General features: G+C 43.1%; 1 protein-coding gene and 1 non-coding gene across 2 annotated transcripts in view; both read right to left on the reverse strand.

Moving 5' to 3' along the window:
- Positions 1–19,875, reverse strand: part of KCNQ5 (potassium voltage-gated channel subfamily Q member 5) — a 593,498-nt gene that overhangs the window by 191,215 nt on the left and 382,408 nt on the right. The window lies entirely within an intron of this gene.
- Positions 2,442–2,583, reverse strand: LOC119936928. The gene has a single exon (XR_005453881.1). It is a non-coding gene; the product is annotated as a small nucleolar RNA SNORA7 (small nucleolar RNA).

Consider the following 19,875-nt stretch of genomic DNA (forward strand, 5'->3'; position numbering starts at 1 on the left):
GCAAGTTACTTAACTTCTCTGGGCCTCAGTTATGTTACCTGTAAAATGGGGATTTAGACTGTGAGCTCCATCTTGGAAAGGGGCCGTATCCAACCTAATTAGCTTGGATCTACTCCAACGCTTTGAACAGTGTTGACACATAATAAATGCTTAACAAATACCATCATCATTATTACTACTATTACTGGCTATCGATGGATCGTCTCATAGTTTTATTACTAGATCACCCAGTCTTCGGTCAGGGGGCAGCCCCGGGAAAGAGGGAGATGGGACATTTCATGAAATTTCATAGCTTCATAGGAGGAAGGACCACTTGGGTGCAGGAAGTGAACTGTCAATGGGGATTTGCCCGAGCAGGGAAAACAGAAAAACACTTATGGCTCCTCATCGGAACCCAGGTATTCTAGTCCGGGCCACGGGGCAGGGACAGGATTTTTTTGTTTTCTTTCAATTAAAAAAAACTGACAAAATAAATCCCTCAGTCCAGCAGTGGTCTGGGGCAGGGATGACCCTCAGACAGGGAAGCACAGAGGCCACTGCCAAGCCCACCGGGGCTGCACCTGGGCCTCCATCATGACGGCACGGACAAGTCGTGGTTGGGAGGGAGAGGGGACAGGTGCCATACTAGTGTCAGATTGTGTCACATTATTGCCAGGGGAAAGGGATGCCATGTTGGGTCGTAGTTCAACTCCTTTGACTAGCTATTGGTAGATTTGATAGGACACCCACACAAATTCAGAATCCTCCTAAGCACCTCTTATGTAAACCATACCCCTGTCGCCGACCCATTACGGTTACTGTCACTCATTGTTTTTTTAACTACACTATCAGCTTGCCAGTGTTATATCCTCCTTCACCAGACTGTAAGCTCCTTGAGGGCAGGAGTCTTGACTACTAAATCTCTTGTACTCTCCAGAGCACTGAGTAAAAAGGTCAACACATATTAAGTGTTCAATGATAATAATGATGGCATTTGTTATGTACTTACTATGTGCAAAGCACAAGTGCTGGGGAGGATACAAGTGTGACTTTGGGCAAGTCACTTAACTTCTCTGTGCCTCAGTTACCTCATCTTAAAATGGGGATTAAGACTTAATAAAGTCTTAATAAAGTAAGCGCTTAATAAACTAAGCGCTTAATAAATACCATCATCATCATCATCATCATCATACAAGGTGATCAGGTTGTCCCACGTGGGGCTCACAGTCTTAATCCCCATTTTACAGATGAGGTAACCGAGGCACAGAGAAGCTAAGTGACTTGCCCAAAGTCACACAGCTGACAAGTGGTGGAACTGGGATTAGAACCCATGACCTCTGACTCCCAAGCCTGGGCTTTTTCCACTGAGTCATGCTGCTTCCCAATAAATACAACTTACTGGGGATAATTACATTTTTAAACCTGCTGGAGGGAAATACTAGTATGTGTATATGTGCGTATGTCTTGGATTCACCGAATGTGTAATGAAAAGAAAAAAGGAGGTTCTCATCAGATAATGGGATAAAAATAAGCAGAAGCCTTGTACAAGCTACAGCTCTTATTTCCCGAGACTTTTGTGTAAGCCAAACTCTTGCAAGACATGGAAAATCATTCCCCAAATAAAAATGTAGTTTTCCAGGCCAATTTGAACAGGCTCCATTTAAAGTCAGCTGTGCGTAGTCCCTGCCAGGACTCTCCTGACCACTGACTTGTGCCGTTGCTAGTGGCGGTGTGCCAGACTGGAGTTCTGTATCGACTAGATTCTTTCTTTAAGGACTCTGCTGAGCCCTAACCATGAAACCTGGCAACATCACTGAGTTTCAGAATTTTTCTCACTGCGAACAGAATAATGATTCATTTATGTGACCCTCAGCTGCTCCAGGCCGAACACAATCGAGTTTGCTTTCCTAATGATTCCTCAGCTGCCTTGTAACTCACAAATGTGGGGCTCATAGTCATTTCTAAAATATTCTAAGTTCGTGTGTTTTCTAATAGTTCAAGCTTGTTTTGTCCCATCAAAACCAAAGCAATCTGACAAATCGTTGATAACAAAGGCTGTAGACTCTAGGCTCTAAACTGTAAGCTTGTTGTGGGCAGGGAATGTGTTTGTTTATTGTTATATTGTACTCTCGCAAGTGCTTAGAACAATGTTTTGCACACAGTAGGCGGTCAGTAAATACGATTGAATAATGGCATTTATTAAGTGCTTATTATACCCTAAACTCTGGGATTGTTGTTGTTGTCTTATGCTGTCGAGTCACGTGCGACCCATAGCGAAGCCATGGACACATCTCTCCCAGAATGCCCCACCTCCATCTGCAATTGTTCCGGTAGTGTATCCATAGTGTTTTCTTCGTAAAAATATGGACGTGGTTTACCATTGCCTCCTTCAGCGCAGTAAACCTGAGTCTCTGCCCTTGACTCTCTCCCATGCTGCTGCTGCCTAGCACAGGTGAGTTTTGACTTGTAGCAGATTTCCTGCCTTCCACTCGCTAGCCACTGGCCAAGCTAGGAATGGAATGGGTAAGCCTCTGCTTGACTCTCCCTCCCATAGTTGAGACTGGTAGAGCACTGGAAACTCTCCAGATGCAACCCTGAGAGGCAAAACTATGGGGTAGATACAAGATAATATCATCATCAATCATCATCATCAATCACATTTATTGAGCACTTACTATGTGCAGAGCACTGTACTAAGTGCTTGGGAAGTACAAATTGGCAACATATAGAGACAGTCCCTACCCAACAGTGGGCTCACAGTCTAAAAGACTAATATGATCAGATATAGGGTTCACAGTGTTAATGAAAGGGGAATCCTTACTGAGACATAGGAAACTGAGACACAGAGAGGTTGATTGACTCGTTCCAGGTCACACAACAGGCCAGTAGTAGAGTTGGACCAGAACTTGCATCCTCTGGCTCTCAGACTTTCAATCTTCCCACTAGGGCACTAGGCTATCCCCAAATTTCGGTTCATTGTGTGATAGATTTTGGATATGGTATTGTTTTCTTGGGTGTTTCTATTTATCAGCTGGAGAATCAGCCTACCCCAGCTCCATCATGAACAAACTCCCCTTCATTCTAATCCTGTCCCCGATCCAGTCATTGCTCCTTGCCCATACTGAGGCTTTTCTCACTCCGGATGACACTACTTTGTTGATTGTTAGGCCCAGGAGATGTTATTCCTGGAGGGCCGTTTCTGCAGAGCCACACTGAGAAGGTGCTCAGAAGTGGCAAAGAGCTGCTTCGTTCTCCGGTGGTGGGGGTGGGATGCCACACAGCTGTGATAAGGAGATGCTCAGAAGCAGTGATTGCAGTGTTACTGCCACATTGGTCACACGGTAATGATCTGATGGGTGATCTCTATTGGGGGCAGTGTCAACCAAGGAGACTCACACTGACTATTACAATCTACCCACTTATGTACATTCTCCCTCAGGTCCTCATCTCCATCTGTGTCCTTGTGTGATTGGTTGGTTGGTTGGGTTGGTTGAGTTGCCCTACACCACACACTTCCAAGGAAGCTTCCCTTAATCCCTCTCCCCTGACTAAGAAAGAGGGAGGAGTCATCCTGCTTCTTGTTTACCGATGCTTCTTTGGCAACATCCTGCCCCTTCTAGCCCACTCTTTCTCTTCATTTGAAGTCCAACCACTTTTATTACTAATCACCTTCACTGGGTATCCCCCATGGCTCCATTTTTATGAACAAATGTGATGCCTTTCTCACCTTCTCTCCCTTCTTCTCCATCCTTAAACTTGATCTTTGGAGACTGTTATTGACATGGATGTTCCTGATGATCTCCAGGCTCCCTGCTTCTTCTCACTCCTCAGCTTCCTCTCCTCTCTATCTCATCCACTCACCAAATTGGGCACAAATGGGTCTCAGAATCACTAACCTCACCAACTATGAAATCTCACTCTCTGACCCAACCTTCTTAACCTGTCTTCTCTCCCATACACTCTCTCCCTATATAATTGTCCTGTTCCTTGATCTCTTGGCCCCCCTCCACTCATCTTAGGCCAGCAGGTCCCATGTGGACTCCATACCCACCCTCCCCTCTTTAGTACACAAATTCAGTCCCTCAACTCTGTTTTCTCCAAAGAACAGCACACCCTAGCACCCCTTTTTTTCAGTCAGTCTCACACTACCAAGCCCCAGCCTTGGATCTCCTCCATTATATGCTTTCGCTCACAAGTCACTGAGTGCTGTAGATAGAAATCCAGGGACCAGGCTGCCGACCCTATCATCTCACCTTAAACCTTACTCGCTCCAAGTCTGCACCCTTCTCAGCTCAGTGACACTATTTCTCCTCTCCTACTGACTCCTCTGCCTACCTTCCCACTCTTCTTCCCTCCCTGACTGATCTTTTTTGAACACTCAATCTCAACGGCTCCTTCCCCATGCTTTCATTCATTCAATCATACTTAGTGAGTGCTTACCATGTGCAGAGCACTGTACTAGGAGTTTGGGAGAGTACACTACAACAATAAACATAATTCTACCTCTCCTATCCTAATAACAAAGTCTTCCTTTCACTCTACTGCACCATCCAGTTATCACCCCATATCCCTCCTAATATTTCTTCATAAACTCCTCAAACAGATGGGCAGGGAACATGTCTACCAATTCTGTTGCACTGTACTTTCCCAAGTGCTTAGATCGGCACACAATAAGCACACATTGACTGCTTGATTTATTTACATCCACTGCCACCACTTCCTCTCCTCCAACTCCTTACTTGACCTTCTAAAATCTGTTCATTCATTTGTATTTATTGAGTGCTTAGTGTGTGCAGAGCACTGTACTAAGTGCTTGGAAAGTACAAAACGGCAATAAAGAGAGACAATCCCTGCCCACAACGGGCTCACAGTTTTTGTCCCCTTTACCTCACAGAGACTGCTCTTTCAAAGTTCACCAAACCAAACTGACTCTATTCTGCCCTCTTTCTTTTTTGCCTTTTGGCTGCCTTCAGTTTTGAGGACCATTCCCTTCTCCTGGAAATATTAATATCATTTTGTTTTTTCTGATACCATCTTCTCCTGGTTGTCCTCCAAGGCCTCTGGCCATTCCTTCCCAATCATTTCACCAGCTCTTTCTCTGCCTATCACCCCGTGGCTCAGTGGAAAGTGCCTGGGCTTCGGAGTCAGAGGTCATGGGTTCAAATCCCGACTCTACTAATTGTCAGCTGTGTGACTTTGGACAAGTCACTAAACATCTCTGGGCCTCAGTTACCTCATCTGTAAAATGGGGATTAAGACTGTGATGCCCCCGTGGGACAACTTGATCATCTTTTAACCTCCCCAGCACTGAGAACAGTGCTTTGCACATAGTAAGTGCTTAATAAATGCTATCGTTATTATTATTATTATTAACTATGAGGAGGGGTTCCCCTAAAAATAATAATAATTGTGCCAAGTACTGTGTGCCAAGTACAGTACAAAGTGGTAGGTTAAATACAAGATCATAGGGTCCCTCAAGGGAGTCACAGTCTATGTGGGAAATAAAACAGGCATTTAATTCCCATTTTTGCAGATGACGGAGTTGAGGCACAGAGAAGTTAAATGACTGCCCACATAACAGACAAGTGGCAGAGTCAGGACTAGAACCTATGTCCTCTGACTCTCAGGTATGGGCTCTTTCCACTAGGCAATTCTGAGTCGTTTTCTATTTACAATCTACACTCACTCCCCTGGGGAGTTAATCTACTGCCAAGATTTCAACTACAATGTCTACGAGGAATACTTCCAAATCTATCTCTCCAGCCCTAATTTCTCTCTTCTTCAGTCTCACATATCCTCCTGCTTCCAGGGCATTTTCTCAGGATGCTCTGCTAGTACCTCAAACTCAGCATATCTAAAACTGAACTCATCTTCCCTCCAAAAATCTTTCTTCCACCTAACCAATCCATCACAGATGATAACATCATCATCCAGTTTCTCATGCCCATAAACTTGGCATTTTCATTGATTACTCCCTCTCTTTCAACTCCATATTCACTCTTTCACCTAATCCTGTTAGTTCAGGAACATGAACCTGGGAGTCTGCGGACCTGGGTTCTAATCCCACCTCTGCTAATTGGTGTAAGCATTAAGAACTTATTGTGTGCAGAACACTGTACTAAGTATGTGGGGGAGAACAATAGCATTAGTAGACATGATCCCTGACCTCAAGGAACTTACAATGTGGCAGGGGAGACAGGTACTAAAATACATGACAGGTAGGAGGAAAGAATAAGTGCAAGTTGCTTCACTTCTCTATGCCTCACTTTCTCCAGCTGTAAATTGGGGATTCAATACCTGCTCTCCCTTGTAATTAGCTCTGTGAGTCCCATGTGGGACAGGAACTTCATCTGACCTGCTAAACTTAAATCTAATCCAGTGTTTAGAAGACAGCTTGACGTAGACTAAGCACTTAACAAATACCATAATAAAGACATTACTTCGGATTACTTAGCACTTTCATGAATATGCACTATGCCTGAAATTTTACATTTCCATGAAAGAGACCTTTTCCACCAAGTTGACTCTCCCCTCTTTCCTCATGAGCACACAGTCACTTTGAAATTCACAAAAAGGGTGAAAAATAATTGTCCTTCAAGTCATAGGCTTTCTGGTAATGAAAGAAGGGATTGAAAATGTTGATAATAATAATAATAATAATGGCATTTATTAAGCACTTACTATGTGCAAAGCACTGTTCTAAGCACTGGGGAGGTCACAAGGTGATCAGGTTGTCCCATGTGGGACTCACAATCTTACTCCCCATTTTACAGAGAAGTTAAGTGACTTGCCCAGAGTCACACAGCTGACAATCGGTGGAGCTGGGATTTGAACCCATGACTCTGACTCCAAAGCCCGGGCTCTTTCCACTGAGCCATGCTGCTTTTTATTAAAAAATAGTAATGATATTTGTTAAGCACTTACTATGTGCCAAGCACTGTTCTAAGCACTGGGCTAGATACAAGGTAATCAGGTTGTCCCATGTGGGGCTCACGGTCTTAATCCCCATTTTACAGATGAGCTAACTGAGGCACAGAGAAGTGAAGTGACTTGCCCAAGATCACGAAGCAGACAAGTGGCAGAGCTGAGATTAGAACCCATGACCTCTGACTCCCAAGCCTGTGCTCTTTCCACTAAACCATGCTGCTTCTCTGAAGCATATGAAGTGAAATGTCCATCGATAAATATGTGTAGGCTAGGGATTTGTGAGCTTAATAGCTCTCTCTATACAGACTAATGACTAAAATCTGTGCTGTTCCCCAACGAACACAACTATGGAGAGAGAATGAGTTAGCTTCTGTGAACAACTCAAGGACATTATCCAGTGCAAAACGGTCCTCGGGGTGAACGCACCTGCTCCAGTATGGCTGTATCGTTGCCTCGATGTGGCAAACGAGTCACATTGGGAGGAAGCATAAAGGGATGCTAGGTAGGTGGTAGAGAGGGAGACAACGTAGGGGACAGAGAGAGATTCGGTGTAGGTGGTGGAAAGGGAGGCAGTGAGGATGACAGGGCAGTGTAGATGGCAGAGAGGGAGAAAATGTGGATGGCGGAAAGGCGAGCAGTGAAGGTGGCAGAGAGGGAGGCAGTGAAGATGGGAAAGAGGGAGGCAGTGAAGATGGGAAAGAGGGAGGTAGTGCAGATGGCTGGTGACCAGTTTGTGAATTTTACTTGAAACGGAAAACATGGGGTAGGTCCCCAGGATAATAATAATAATAATAATGATGATGGCATTTATTAAGTGCTTACTATGTGCAAAGCACTGTTCTAAATGCTGGGGAGGTTACAAGGTGATAAGGTTGTCCCACGGGGGGCTCCCAGTCTTAATCCCCATTTTACAGATGAGGTTAACAGAGGCACAGAGAAGTGACTTGCCCATACACCTGAAATGTTTAACTTAAACTAATCCACTAACCCAGTTCACATGACAACCCATTAATTAGTTTATTCTTTAACTACTAATTTTTCCAAAATGTTTAATTGTACCATGACCTAACTATCCAGTTGGTCCTTAAAATTTCTTTGTTATTTATTAATGATAGAAAAATTTTTTAAAAAGTAATTAAAAGTGATTGGGTACTTTTATAAATCCATTCAACTCTCACTTACTCATAGGCTGATTATCCAGTTCCCTCATCTTGCTTTTTTAAAAAAAGTAATTATATTTATTGATGTGGATATCTTAAGCAGATGGTAAGCAGAGAGAGATAGGGGAGAGCAAACTTAAATCAATCTATTTTGTTCCTTGACAAATGCTCTGTTAATAGGTTAGGTGGGGGAAGAGATAAGCTAATGATTGCAAAATAAGTTTTTGGAAATATCTTGTAATTTGAAGCATTCTTGATTCCCCTGCCCTGTATTAACCATTAAGATAACTGAATTCTTCAATTAAGAGTCCAGTTGGGAAACACTTCCTGTAAGTTTCAGGCTGCGGAACATTCTCCCAATGACAGCAATAAACTGAAGAATAGAAATGTGAATTGTGAACCAGAGACACATCTCAAGTCACAACCACTCCATCATACAAGCCCCCTGTGAAATGACATCTACAATTTAATACGTTATTCTGGGTTACAACAATCTGATGACGCACCAACTCAGGGATACAGTCTGAATATTTTGATATGCCCGCTGTTGGGTAGGGACCGTCTCTATATGTTACCAACTTGTACTTCCCAAGCACTTAGTACAGTGCTCTGCATACAGTAAGTGCTCAGTAAATGCGATTGAATGAATATCCTACCCCTACCACCTCTCCAGCAATTTCAGTGGCGGTGGGTACAACTGCATGAATTTATATTTGGTTGGTAATGATGCCTACTTATCTCAAAGGAATAACAAACACAGACATATGATATTCCTAAATGCTTCTGAGGCTTCACTTTTTAACTACTCCAAATGCACCAAAACAATTATATTAGTTCACTGGGTGAAGTTTCCAAAGCCGTGCATTTGTGGCTACGTAGGTTTACCATTGTTCCCCTTTTTTCATTAGTTAATTGACATTCTTTCCACTAGGCAAACAGGCCTAGTGTAAGCAGCATCGGGTCTGCAGGTCAGGGGACCCAGGTTCTACTCACAGTCCTGCCAATCAATCAGTCAATCAGTAGATCAATCATATTCATTCATTCATTCATTCAATAGTATTTATTGAGCACATACTGTGTGCAGAGCACTGTACTAAGTGCTTGGGAAGTACAAGTTGGCAACATATAGAGACGGTCCCTACCCAACAGAGGGCTCACAGTCTAGAAGGGGGAGACAGAGAACAAAACCAAACATATTAACAAAATAAAATAAATAGAATAAATATGCACAAGTAAAATAAATAGAGTAACAAATATATACAAACATATATACATATATACAGGTGCTGTGGGGAGGGGAAGGAGGTAAGGCAGGGGGATGGGAAGGGGGAGGAAGGGGAGAGGAAGGAGGGGGCTCAGTCTGGGAAGGCCTCCTGGAGGAGGTGAGCTCTCAGTAGGGCTTTGAAGGGAGGAAGAGAACTAGCTTGGCTGATGTGCGGAGGGAGGGCATTCCAGGCCAGGGGGAGGATGTGGGCTGCGGGTCGATGGCGGGACAGGCGAGAATGAGGCAAAGTGAGGAGGTTAGCGGCAGAGGAGCGGAGGGTGCGGGCTGGGCTGTAGAAGGAGAGAAGGGAGGTGAGGTAGCAGGGGGCGAGGCGATGGACAGCCGTGAAGCCGAGAGTGAGGAGTTTTTGCCTGATGCGTAGGTTGATAGGTAGCCACTGGAGATTTTTGAGGAGGGGAGAAACATGCCCAGAGCGTTTCTGCTCAAAGATGATCCAGGCAGCAGCATGAAGTATAGATTGAAGTGGGGAGAGATAGGAGGATGGGAGATCAGAGAGGAGGCTGATGCAGTAATCCAATCGGGATAGGATGAGAGATTGAATGATCAGGGTAGCGGTTTGGATGGAGAGGAAAGGAAGGATCTTGGCGATGTTGTGGAGGTGAGACCGGCAGGTTTTGGTGATGGATTGGATGTGAGAGGTGAACGAGAGAGCAGAGTCGAGGATGACACCAAGGTTGCGGGCTTGTGAGAGGGGAAGGATGGTAGTGCTGTCAACAGTGATGGGAAAGTCAGGGAGAGGGCAGGGTTTGGGAGGGAAGGCAAGGAGTTCAGTCTTGGACATGTTGAGTTTTAGATGGTGGGCAGACACCCAGATGGAGATGTCCCTGAAGGCAAGAGGCGACCCAAGCCTGAAGGGAGGGAGAGAGAGCAGGGGCAGAGTTGTAGATTTGGGTGTCATCAGCGTAGAGATGATAGTTGAAGCCATGGGAGTGAATGAGTTCACCAAGAGAGTGAATGTAGGTAGAGAACAGAAGGGGACCAAGAACTGACCCTTGAGGAACCCCTACAGTAAGGGGATGGGAGGGGGAGGAGGAGCCCGCAAGGGAGACTGAGAATGAACAGCCGAAAAGATGAGAGGAGAACCAGGAGAGGACAGAGTCTGTGAAGCCACAGTTGGATAGCGTGTTGAGGAGAAGTGGGTGGTCCACAGTGTTGAAGGCAGCTGAGAGGTCGAGGAGGATAAGGATAGAGTAGGAGCCATTGGATTTGGCAAGCAGGAGGTCATTGGTGACCTTTGAGAGGGCAGTTTCCGTGGAATGTAGGGGATGGAAGCCAGTTTGGAGGGGGTCGAGGAGAGAGTTGGCGTTGAAGTTGAGCACTTACTTTGTGCAGAGCACTGTACTAAGTGCTAGGGAAAGTACTCAACAATAGAGTTGGTAGACACATTGGTCTGCTGTGTGACTTTGGGCAAGTCACTTCACCTGCCTGTGCCTCATCTGTAAAACAGGATAAAGATACCAGTTCTCCCTATCTTTTAATTCCCGTCCTACAAAAGACTCACAGTCTGTGTCGGCTCTGATGATCTCATATTTACTCCACGTTTTGCACACAGTAAGAGCTTAATCAATAGTCTAATGATGCTGCTGCTGCTGCTGATTAATTCCCCTGTTAACTAAGTATGAGTAATTATATCCACAGAAAGGTTTAATCTTTTTTGAAGTAGGCAAGAAGTATTGTTAGACTAACATCTTTGAAATGAAAGGCAAGAATAGTTTTGAGGGAAAGTACAAATATTTTCAATGCAGATTTCATGCTGCCCACCATTATATTGTGTTTCTTTCTACCTTCATTAAATAATGTTTGCTTGGCTAATATATTCCCCTTCTGGGTTCCATATCTCATTTAGTAGTAAAATATAACATCTAAAGTAAATAGGTGATTATTTCTACTTAGAAAAAGACCCAAGGAGTGAAGACTAGATCACTCCTTCCCTTAGGCTAATTCTTTATTACTCTGGAAGACCCCATAACCCATGAAAACAGTTCACTTGGAGTTCAAATAATATGCCAAATCTGAAGAAAGAGCTATTTTCGCAACAGATGAAACTGTTTATCTAACCCAAAGTTTAGCACAGAGCACTTCAATCATATTTATTAAGTGCTTACTGTGTGCAGAGCCCTTTATTGAGCACTTAGTAGAGTACAATATAACAGACACATTTCCTGCCCACAGGAGCTTATAGTCTAGAGGGGGAGAAATATATTAATATAAATACAATTACAGATATGTACGTAAGCGTTGTGTGGATGGGAGTGGTGATGAATAAAGGGAGCAAGTCAAGGTGACGTAGAGGGAGTGAGAGAAGAGGAAAGGAGAATTTAATCAGGGAAGGCCTCTAGGAGGAGATGTGCTTTCAATAGAGCTTTGAAACGGGGGAGAGTAATTGTCTGTCGGATATGAAGAAGGAGGGCATTCCAGGCCAGAGGAAAGATGGAAGCAAAATATCAGCTAAATACCAACATTATAATTACTAGAATCTTACCCAAGTGTATGTCAGTAGAAATGTAGAAAATGCAAGAAGTTTTCATTAAAGAAAATAAAAATGGCAAAGCAACTCAAGATGCTGGACACAGTAAAAAAAATTGCTCAAAATTCTTCCAGTGAAGTTCTAGAGTTGTGACCTTCACTATCCACAGCCCGTGCTCATACTTGCACACCAGCATCAACTCTAATGATTCTTTCAGACATGGATTTGCGTCCAGATAAATTTCATTTATGTAATTTAACTAATTTATCTTAATTTCTGAAATCTACGAAATTGGAAACCACATCGTCTCTGACCCTGAATGTGCAATTAGGTGAGCAGGTACTCATAAAACAATCTGGGCCAAAGAGTTTTTTTTAATGGTATTTTTAAAGTACTTACTATGTGCCAGGCTAGATAAAAGGTAGTCAGGTTGGGCACATGGGAGGACAGGGTTTGGGTGGGAAGATAAGGAGTTCTGTTTTGGATATATTAAGTTTGGCATGACATTCAAATATATATATATATATATATAGAGAGAGAGAGAGAGAGAGAGAGAGAGAGAGAGAGAGAGAGAGAGAGAGAGAGAGAGATCAGGGCTAATGCAAATGCAGATTTGGAAATCATCCACATAGAACTCATAGTTAAAGCCATGGGAGTGAATGAGTTCTCCTTGGGAGTGGGTGTAGATAGAGAATAGAAGGGAACCCAGAAATGAATCTTGAGGGACTCCCACAATTAGGGGTTGGGAAGCAGAGGAGAATCCCATGAAAAACACTGAGAATGAGAGGCCAGAGAGATAGAAGAACCAGGAGAGGGTGGTGTCAGTGAAGACAAGTTTGGACAATGTTTCCAGGAGAAGGGGGTGGTTAGTAGTGTTGAAGGCAGTTGAGAAGTCGAGGAGGATTAGGATGGAGTAGAGGCCATTGTATTTGTCAAGGAGGAGATCATTAGTGACCTTCGAAGGGGCAGTTTCTCTGGAGTGAAGGGGTCAGAAGCCAGGTTGGAAGAAGTCAAGGAGAGAGCTGGAGAAGAGGAAGTGGACACAGCATGTGTAGACAACTCGCTCAAGGGGTCTGGAGAGGAATGGTAGGAGAGAGGTGGTGCAATAACTGGAGGGAAGGCTGTGGGGTCAGGAGGGGTCTTTTTTTTTAGGATAGAGGATACTTGAGCAAGTTTGGAAGCAGTGAGGATAAAGCCATTTGTGAGTGAACAGTTGAAGATGGCAGTAAGGGAAGAAGGGAGGAGACAAGTGCTTTGATTAGGTGTGAAAGGATGGGGTTGGAGGAGCAGCAGGAGGGGGTGTATTTTGAAAGGAGGCACCTCTTGAGATGTTGCTGGGAAATTAATCAGTCAATCAGTGGTATTTATTGAGTGCTTACTACGTGCACAGCACTGTACTAAGTGCTTGGAAGAGTACAATATAGCAGACTGCAGACTTGGAAGATACATTCCCTGCCAACAATGAGCTTACAATCTAGAGGGGGAGACAGACATTAATATAAATAAATAAATAAATAAATAAATAAATAAATAAATTAAGGATATGTACATGAATGCTGTGGAGCTGAAGGAGGGGTGAATAAACAGTGCAAATCCAAGTATAGGAGTGGGAGAAAAGGAAATGAGGGCCTAGTCAGGAAAGGCCTCTTGGAGGAGATGTGCCTTTATTATGCTTTGAAGGTGGGGAGAGTGATAGTCTATAAAATACGAAGAAGGAGAGTGTTCCAGGCCAGAGGCAGGAGGTGGGCGAGCGGTCAGTGGCAAGATAAATGAGATTGAGGTACAGTGAGTAGGTTGGCATTAGGGCAGTGAAGTGTGTGGGCTGGGTTGTAATAGGGAATCAGGGAGGTAAGGTAGGAGGGGGCAATGTGATTGAGTGCCCTAAAGCCAATGTTAAGGCATTTCTGTTTGATGCGGAGGTGGATAGTCAACCATTGGGGGTTCTTGAGGAGTAGGGAAACATAGACTGAACATTTTTGTCGAAATAGGATCTGTGCAATAGAGTGAAGTACAGACTGGAATGGGGAGAGATGGGAAGCAGGGAGGTCAGCAAGGAAGTTGAAGCAGTAGTCAAGGCGGGATATGATAAATGCTTGGATTAACGTGGTAGCAGTTAGGATGAAGAGGAAAGGGTACATTTTAGGGATGTTGTGAAGGTTGAACTGACAGGATTGACCAAATGAAGCAGTGTGGCTCAGTGGAAAGAGCCCGGGCATTGGAGTCAAAAGTCATGGGTTCTTATTCTGGCTCCACCACTTGTCAGCTGTGTGACTTTGGGCAAGTCACTTAACTTCTCTGTGCCTCGGTTACCTCATCTGTAAAATGGGGATTAAGACTGTGAGCCCCTCGTGGGACAACCTGATCACCTTGTAACATCCCCAGTGCTTAGAACACTGCTTTGCACATAGTAAGCTCTTAATAAATGCCATCTTTATTATTAAGCACTTAGTACTGTGCTTTGCACACAGTAAGCGCTCAATAAATACGATTGAATGAATGAATGCATATGTGGGTTGAATGTGAGAGCTGAGCTGAGGATAATACCAAGGTTATGGGCCTGTGAGACAAGGAGGATGGTGGTGCAGTCGACAGTGACTGGAAAGTCAAGGGGAGGACAGAGTATGTGTAGAAAGATAAGGAGTTCTGTATTGGACATATTAAGTTTGAGGTGTTGGGACATCGAAGTAGAGATATCTTGTTGGTAGGAGGAAGAAGGGGTAGTGGGAGGAAGGGGCTGGAGATTAGCAGGGGAGATTTTAGGGAGATCATGCCTGATAGTTTCAATTTCTTCAAGAGAGCACATGGCCTGATAATTAAGGGGGACTCACAGGGAAGGCAGGGGGACAGGGGTCTGAGGAAGGAGTTAAACGTCTGAAACAATGAGTGCAATGGGAATAAGAGTCAATTAGTTTGAAGAAATGATGTCTCCAGGCAGAGAAGAAGGTGAAGTTATAGCAACCAAGGATGAACTTAAGCTAGACAACCTAGCTTGCAAACTTCATTCCTCTTACGTTAATCTTCTCACTGTGCCTTGTTCTTATCTACCTCGCCATGGACCTCTTGTCCACAACCTGCCTCTTGCCTGGAATGCCCTCCGTCCTCGAATCTGACAATTACTCTCCCCCCTCTTCAAAGCCATATTGGAGGCACATCTCCAAGAAGCTTTCCCTGACTAAGCTTCCCTTTCCTTTTCTCCCAGTCTCTTCTGAGTCACCCTGGCTTGCTCCCTTTGTTCTCCCCACCAGCCACCTCCTAGTCCCACAGCACTTAGGTACATATGTGTAATTTATTTATTTATATTAATGTCTGTCTACCTCTAGACTGTAAGCTCATTGTGAGCAGGGAATGTGCCTGTTTATTGATGTATCAAACTCTCCCAAATGCTTAGTACTCTGCATACAGTAAGCACTCAATAAATACAACTGAATAAATGAATGAATGAATGGATGCAAAGCTATGTATGCTCTGCAGCGCGTACATAGGAACAAAGAAAGTAGACAGTGGAAGTGATCCAGGGTTATGGGTTAGTGGTACAGGCTTGATCAGGGTGCAAGTGAGATGAATTCTCTAGAATTTGGTCGTCAAAGGAAGGTCGTTTAGGTATGGAGACTATCAGGACATGACGACTTGAGAAAAGTGGATGGGAAAATACCAGAAAAAATTGGATGAGAAAATATCAGAGGTTTTTTGGGGGGTAACAGGACAGATTAGAGAAGCAGTGTGGCTCAGTGGAAAGAGCCTGGGTTTGGGAGTCAGAGTTCATGGGTTCTAATCTTGGCTCCACCACTTGTCGGCTGTGTGACTTTGGGCAAGTCATAACTTCTCTGTGCCTCAGTTCCCTCATCTGTAAAATGGGGATGAAGACTGTGAGTCCCACTTGGAACAACCTTGATTACCTTGTATTCCCCCAAGTGCTTAGAACAGTGCTTGGCACATAGTAAGCGCTTAACAAATACCAACATTATTATTATTATTATTTGCATATGTGTATTTATCCTCAAGATCTTCATCAGTAAAATGCATTGAGAAGATTGTGTGCTGAACACTGTATTAGGTTCTTGGGGAACATATAAAAAAAGTAAAGCATGCAATTTTTGCTCACAAAGTGTTTACGGTCTAATGCCAAACATTTACACAAATTTCCTAACATAGAATAAGTGAAATAATGAGATAATTTATACAAATGATAATACAAGGGAGTAATGTAGTTACTAACTAAGAAGTTCACACATATATTCATGAGTGCTAAATTGCAGAACGGAGCTAAGGTTAAACTTCTCTTCGGTCACAAAAACATGAGATATCTCTTCCCTTAGATGAGGTCATTTGGCTGAGAATTACTAAACCGTTCATGAATCCTTTTAGCCTGGGAAAAGTCTGGACATAGATATAGTTTCTGGTTATTTTTGATTCCCTCTGGAAAAGTGTCAAAAATTGATCTCTGGTCATATTAGTGGAAATAATAGAATTCTCAATGTAATTCCAAACCTAAAGATTAAATTCAATACCTCTGAAACACAAGACACTATGGTCCACTAAGTCTTTAATTAGCTTACTTTAGTTAAATACCTATGGACTGCACAGTTAAAATAACAGCAATCCTGGATGGAACTAAAGGTAGCATATTTGTTAGAACTATCATGGCATTGAAAAGAAAGTTTTTAACAATGTTCCACAAAGGAAATAAAACCAAAGTACTGGTGGATGTTGGAGCCTTGGAGTTTAGAAGTAAAATATCCAATCAAATGATCTTACCAGAATGAAATGGTCAGAATAACCTAAAATTAGAGGGCAAATTCATTCAGTCATATTTATTGAGCACTTACTGTGTGCAGAGCACTGTATTAAGCACTTGGGAGAGTACAAAATAAGAATAAAATCATTTTTTCTATGAAAAATACCTTTAAAGAGGGGACTATAAAGATCAATCAATCAATCAATCAATCGTATTTATTGAGCGCTTACTGTGTGCAGAGCTCTGTACTAAGCGCTTGGGAAGTACAAGTCAGCAACACATAGAGACAGTCCCTACCCAACAGTGGGCTCACAGTCTAGAAGGGGGAGAGATGTGGAAACAATAACTGAAAACTATTTTCTCTTAGAGGTTGAATATCTTGAAGAACAGAAGGTTTTGAGTCACTAAATTGAAGACACCATCACATATTTTGTGACTTTACCATCACATATAAGAAGCAGCGTGGCTCAGTGAAAAGAGCACGGGCTTTGGAGTCAGAGGTCATGGGTTCAAATCCCGGCCCCACCACTTGTCAGCTGTGTGACTTTGGGCAAGTCACTTAACTTCTCTGTGCCTCAGTTACCTCATCTGTAAAATGGGAAATAAGACTGTGAGCCCCCCGTGGGACAACCTGATCACCTTGTAACCTCCCCAGCGCTTAGAACAGTGCTTTGCGCATAGTAAGCGCTTAATAAATGCCATTATAAAATAAAATAAAATAAATAAAATATTTTGCTTCCCCCAAAAGTTGAACATTTCAGAATAATTCAAGTTGCCCATTTAAAATAGTAAAAAAAAAAAAAGAGTTTAACAGTCGCAGTGTTGGAAGTTACACTGACTTGATTGGTTCAACAGCTAATCAATAAACAGTCTTTACTGAGGCCTCATGCCACCAAACCAAGTCTGTATACAAAAATAATTTATCCCAGCCATTCCATTCACATACATATCTCCTGATTAGACTTGGGACTTTTACGCTGTGAACATCCCTGAGGGACAGAGGCCGTATCATCATCATCATCAATCGTATTTATTGAGCGCTTACTATGTGCAGAGCACTGTACTAAGCGCTTGGGAAGTACAAATTGGCAACATATAGAGACAGTCCCTACCCAACAGTGGGCTCACAGTTTAAAAGTATCTAATTCCCAGATGGGTATTCTCTCTCAGTGCTTACAGTACAGTGCTCTGGGCACAGTAAGTACTTAATAAGTACTACTGCTATTACTACCAGTACTACCACAACCATCAACTCCATGCCAAACCACTGAAGCTACTGCCCAGGAACCCGGATAGCTCCGGCTGTTTCTTCACGCAGTCACCAGGCCCAAGTTCTGGCTCTGTTCCATGTTCCCAGTTTTTGTGTGGGATAGGGTCGATCTTTTGAGGTTCCTCCCAGAGTGCCATCTTGATTAATGGTAGTGGGTGAAAAGAGCTTGAAAATATGTGAAGTAGCATGGCCTAGTAGAAAGAGCATGGGCGTGAGAGCCAGAGGACTTGGGTTCTAATTTGGCTCTGCCACACGTCTGCCGTGTGACCATGGGCAAGTCTCTTAACTTTTCTGCGCCTCAGTTACCTCGTCTGTAAAATGGGTATTAAGACTGTGGGCAGGGACTGTGCCCATCCCTATTACCTTGTGTCCACGTTCGCACTTAGAACAGTGCTTGATGCATAGTAAGAATTTAATAAATACCATAATAATTATCATTGTTCATTATTATATGTTGATGACAGAGTTCCATGCTGAGGCAGGATGGGAGGCAGCATAAGAAGACCCTCAAAAAACTGGACCTGTCCCACACTACAATTCCAGACCTCACTAGATGGCCTTTTAATCATCATCATCAGTCGTATTTATTGAGCGCTTACTGTGTGCAGAGCACTGTACTAAGCGCTTGGGAAGAACAAGTTGGCAACATATAGAGACAGTCCCTACCCAACAGTGGGCTCACAGCCTAAAAGGGGGAGACAGAGAACAAAACCAAAAATACTAACAAAATAAAATAAATAGAATAGATATGTACAAGTAAAATAAATGAATAAATAGAGTAATAAATATGTACAAACATATATACATATATACAATTCCAGACCTCCTAGATTGCCTTTTAATGAGAGTTTTCTTCAGGAAAGCTGCCTTTGAAAATTACCCTTGGCCTGTGCATATCTCAAGAATATGAGGCCTTAAAAACATTATTGATCGACTGACTTCAGGTCAATTTCCAACCTTACAGAACAGCCAAACCCACCCACCTACCTTCTTCAGAGGTAGGTTAGCCTGCCATTTGGTGAAAGGACTGCAGTTCTTCATTAAATGAATTTAAGCGATTTAACTAGAACTGAACATGATGTGATGTACATTTAAGAATTCCATTGCTACTCTGGCCTGAAACTGGCATGTTTTCAAAACACAACAGTCAGCAAATTTTGTAGCAGCACTAAATTACTCAATATTACTTTCATTTGTCTTTCAGTATTGAATGTTGAAAGCTACTCCTGAAAGTTTGGTTAAAGAAACCAAACACACTTCCCACATGGGATGTCATTTCTGTAATCAGACTTGCATTGCTTTGGGAACAGATGAAATCCTCAAATTGATTAAGCTTTTGAATCAAATATCTTCTTTCCTCCCTTCATTAAGAAAACATTTTTTTTTCTGAAGAAGTTACCAAATTTTGTTGCCTACTCATAAGAGTACTTTCTTCCCTAACTCTTTGTAGTAGAAATAAAAAAAATTATACGTTGGGGCAGCACAGCCTAGTGGAAAGAGCAGGGGAATGGAAGAGAAGATGCCTGACTTCCAGTCCTCAGTTTCCTCATTTGCTGAAATGGGGAGAGGATGATCACTTTCCCCATCTCTTTGATTGTGAGTCCCATGTGGGACTGAGAGCTGATGATCAGTTGGCTCCACCACTTGTCTGCTGTATGACCTTGGGCAAGTCATTTCACTTCTCTGTGCCTCAGTTACCTCATCTGTAAACTGGGAATTGAGACTGTAAAGCAGCATGGCTCAGTGGAAAAAGCACAGGCTTGGGAGTCAGAGGTCATGGGTTCAAATCCTGACTCCTCCAAATGTTAGCTGTGTGACTTTGGGCAAGTCACTTAACTTCTCTGTGTCTCAGTTACCTCATCTGTGCAATGGGGATTAAGACTGTGCGCCCCAAGTGCAACAACCTGATCACCTTGACTCCTCCCCAGCACTTAGAACAGTGCTTTGCACATAATAAGAGCTTAAAAAATCCCATCATCATCATTACATGGGACAGGAACCATGTCCAATCCGATTTGTTTGTATCCATACCAGCACTTAGTACAGTGGCTG

The sequence above is a fragment of the Tachyglossus aculeatus genome, chromosome 1, assembly GCF_015852505.1.
Source record: "Tachyglossus aculeatus isolate mTacAcu1 chromosome 1, mTacAcu1.pri, whole genome shotgun sequence".
In the NCBI taxonomy this organism is placed as follows: domain Eukaryota; kingdom Metazoa; phylum Chordata; class Mammalia; order Monotremata; family Tachyglossidae; genus Tachyglossus; species Tachyglossus aculeatus.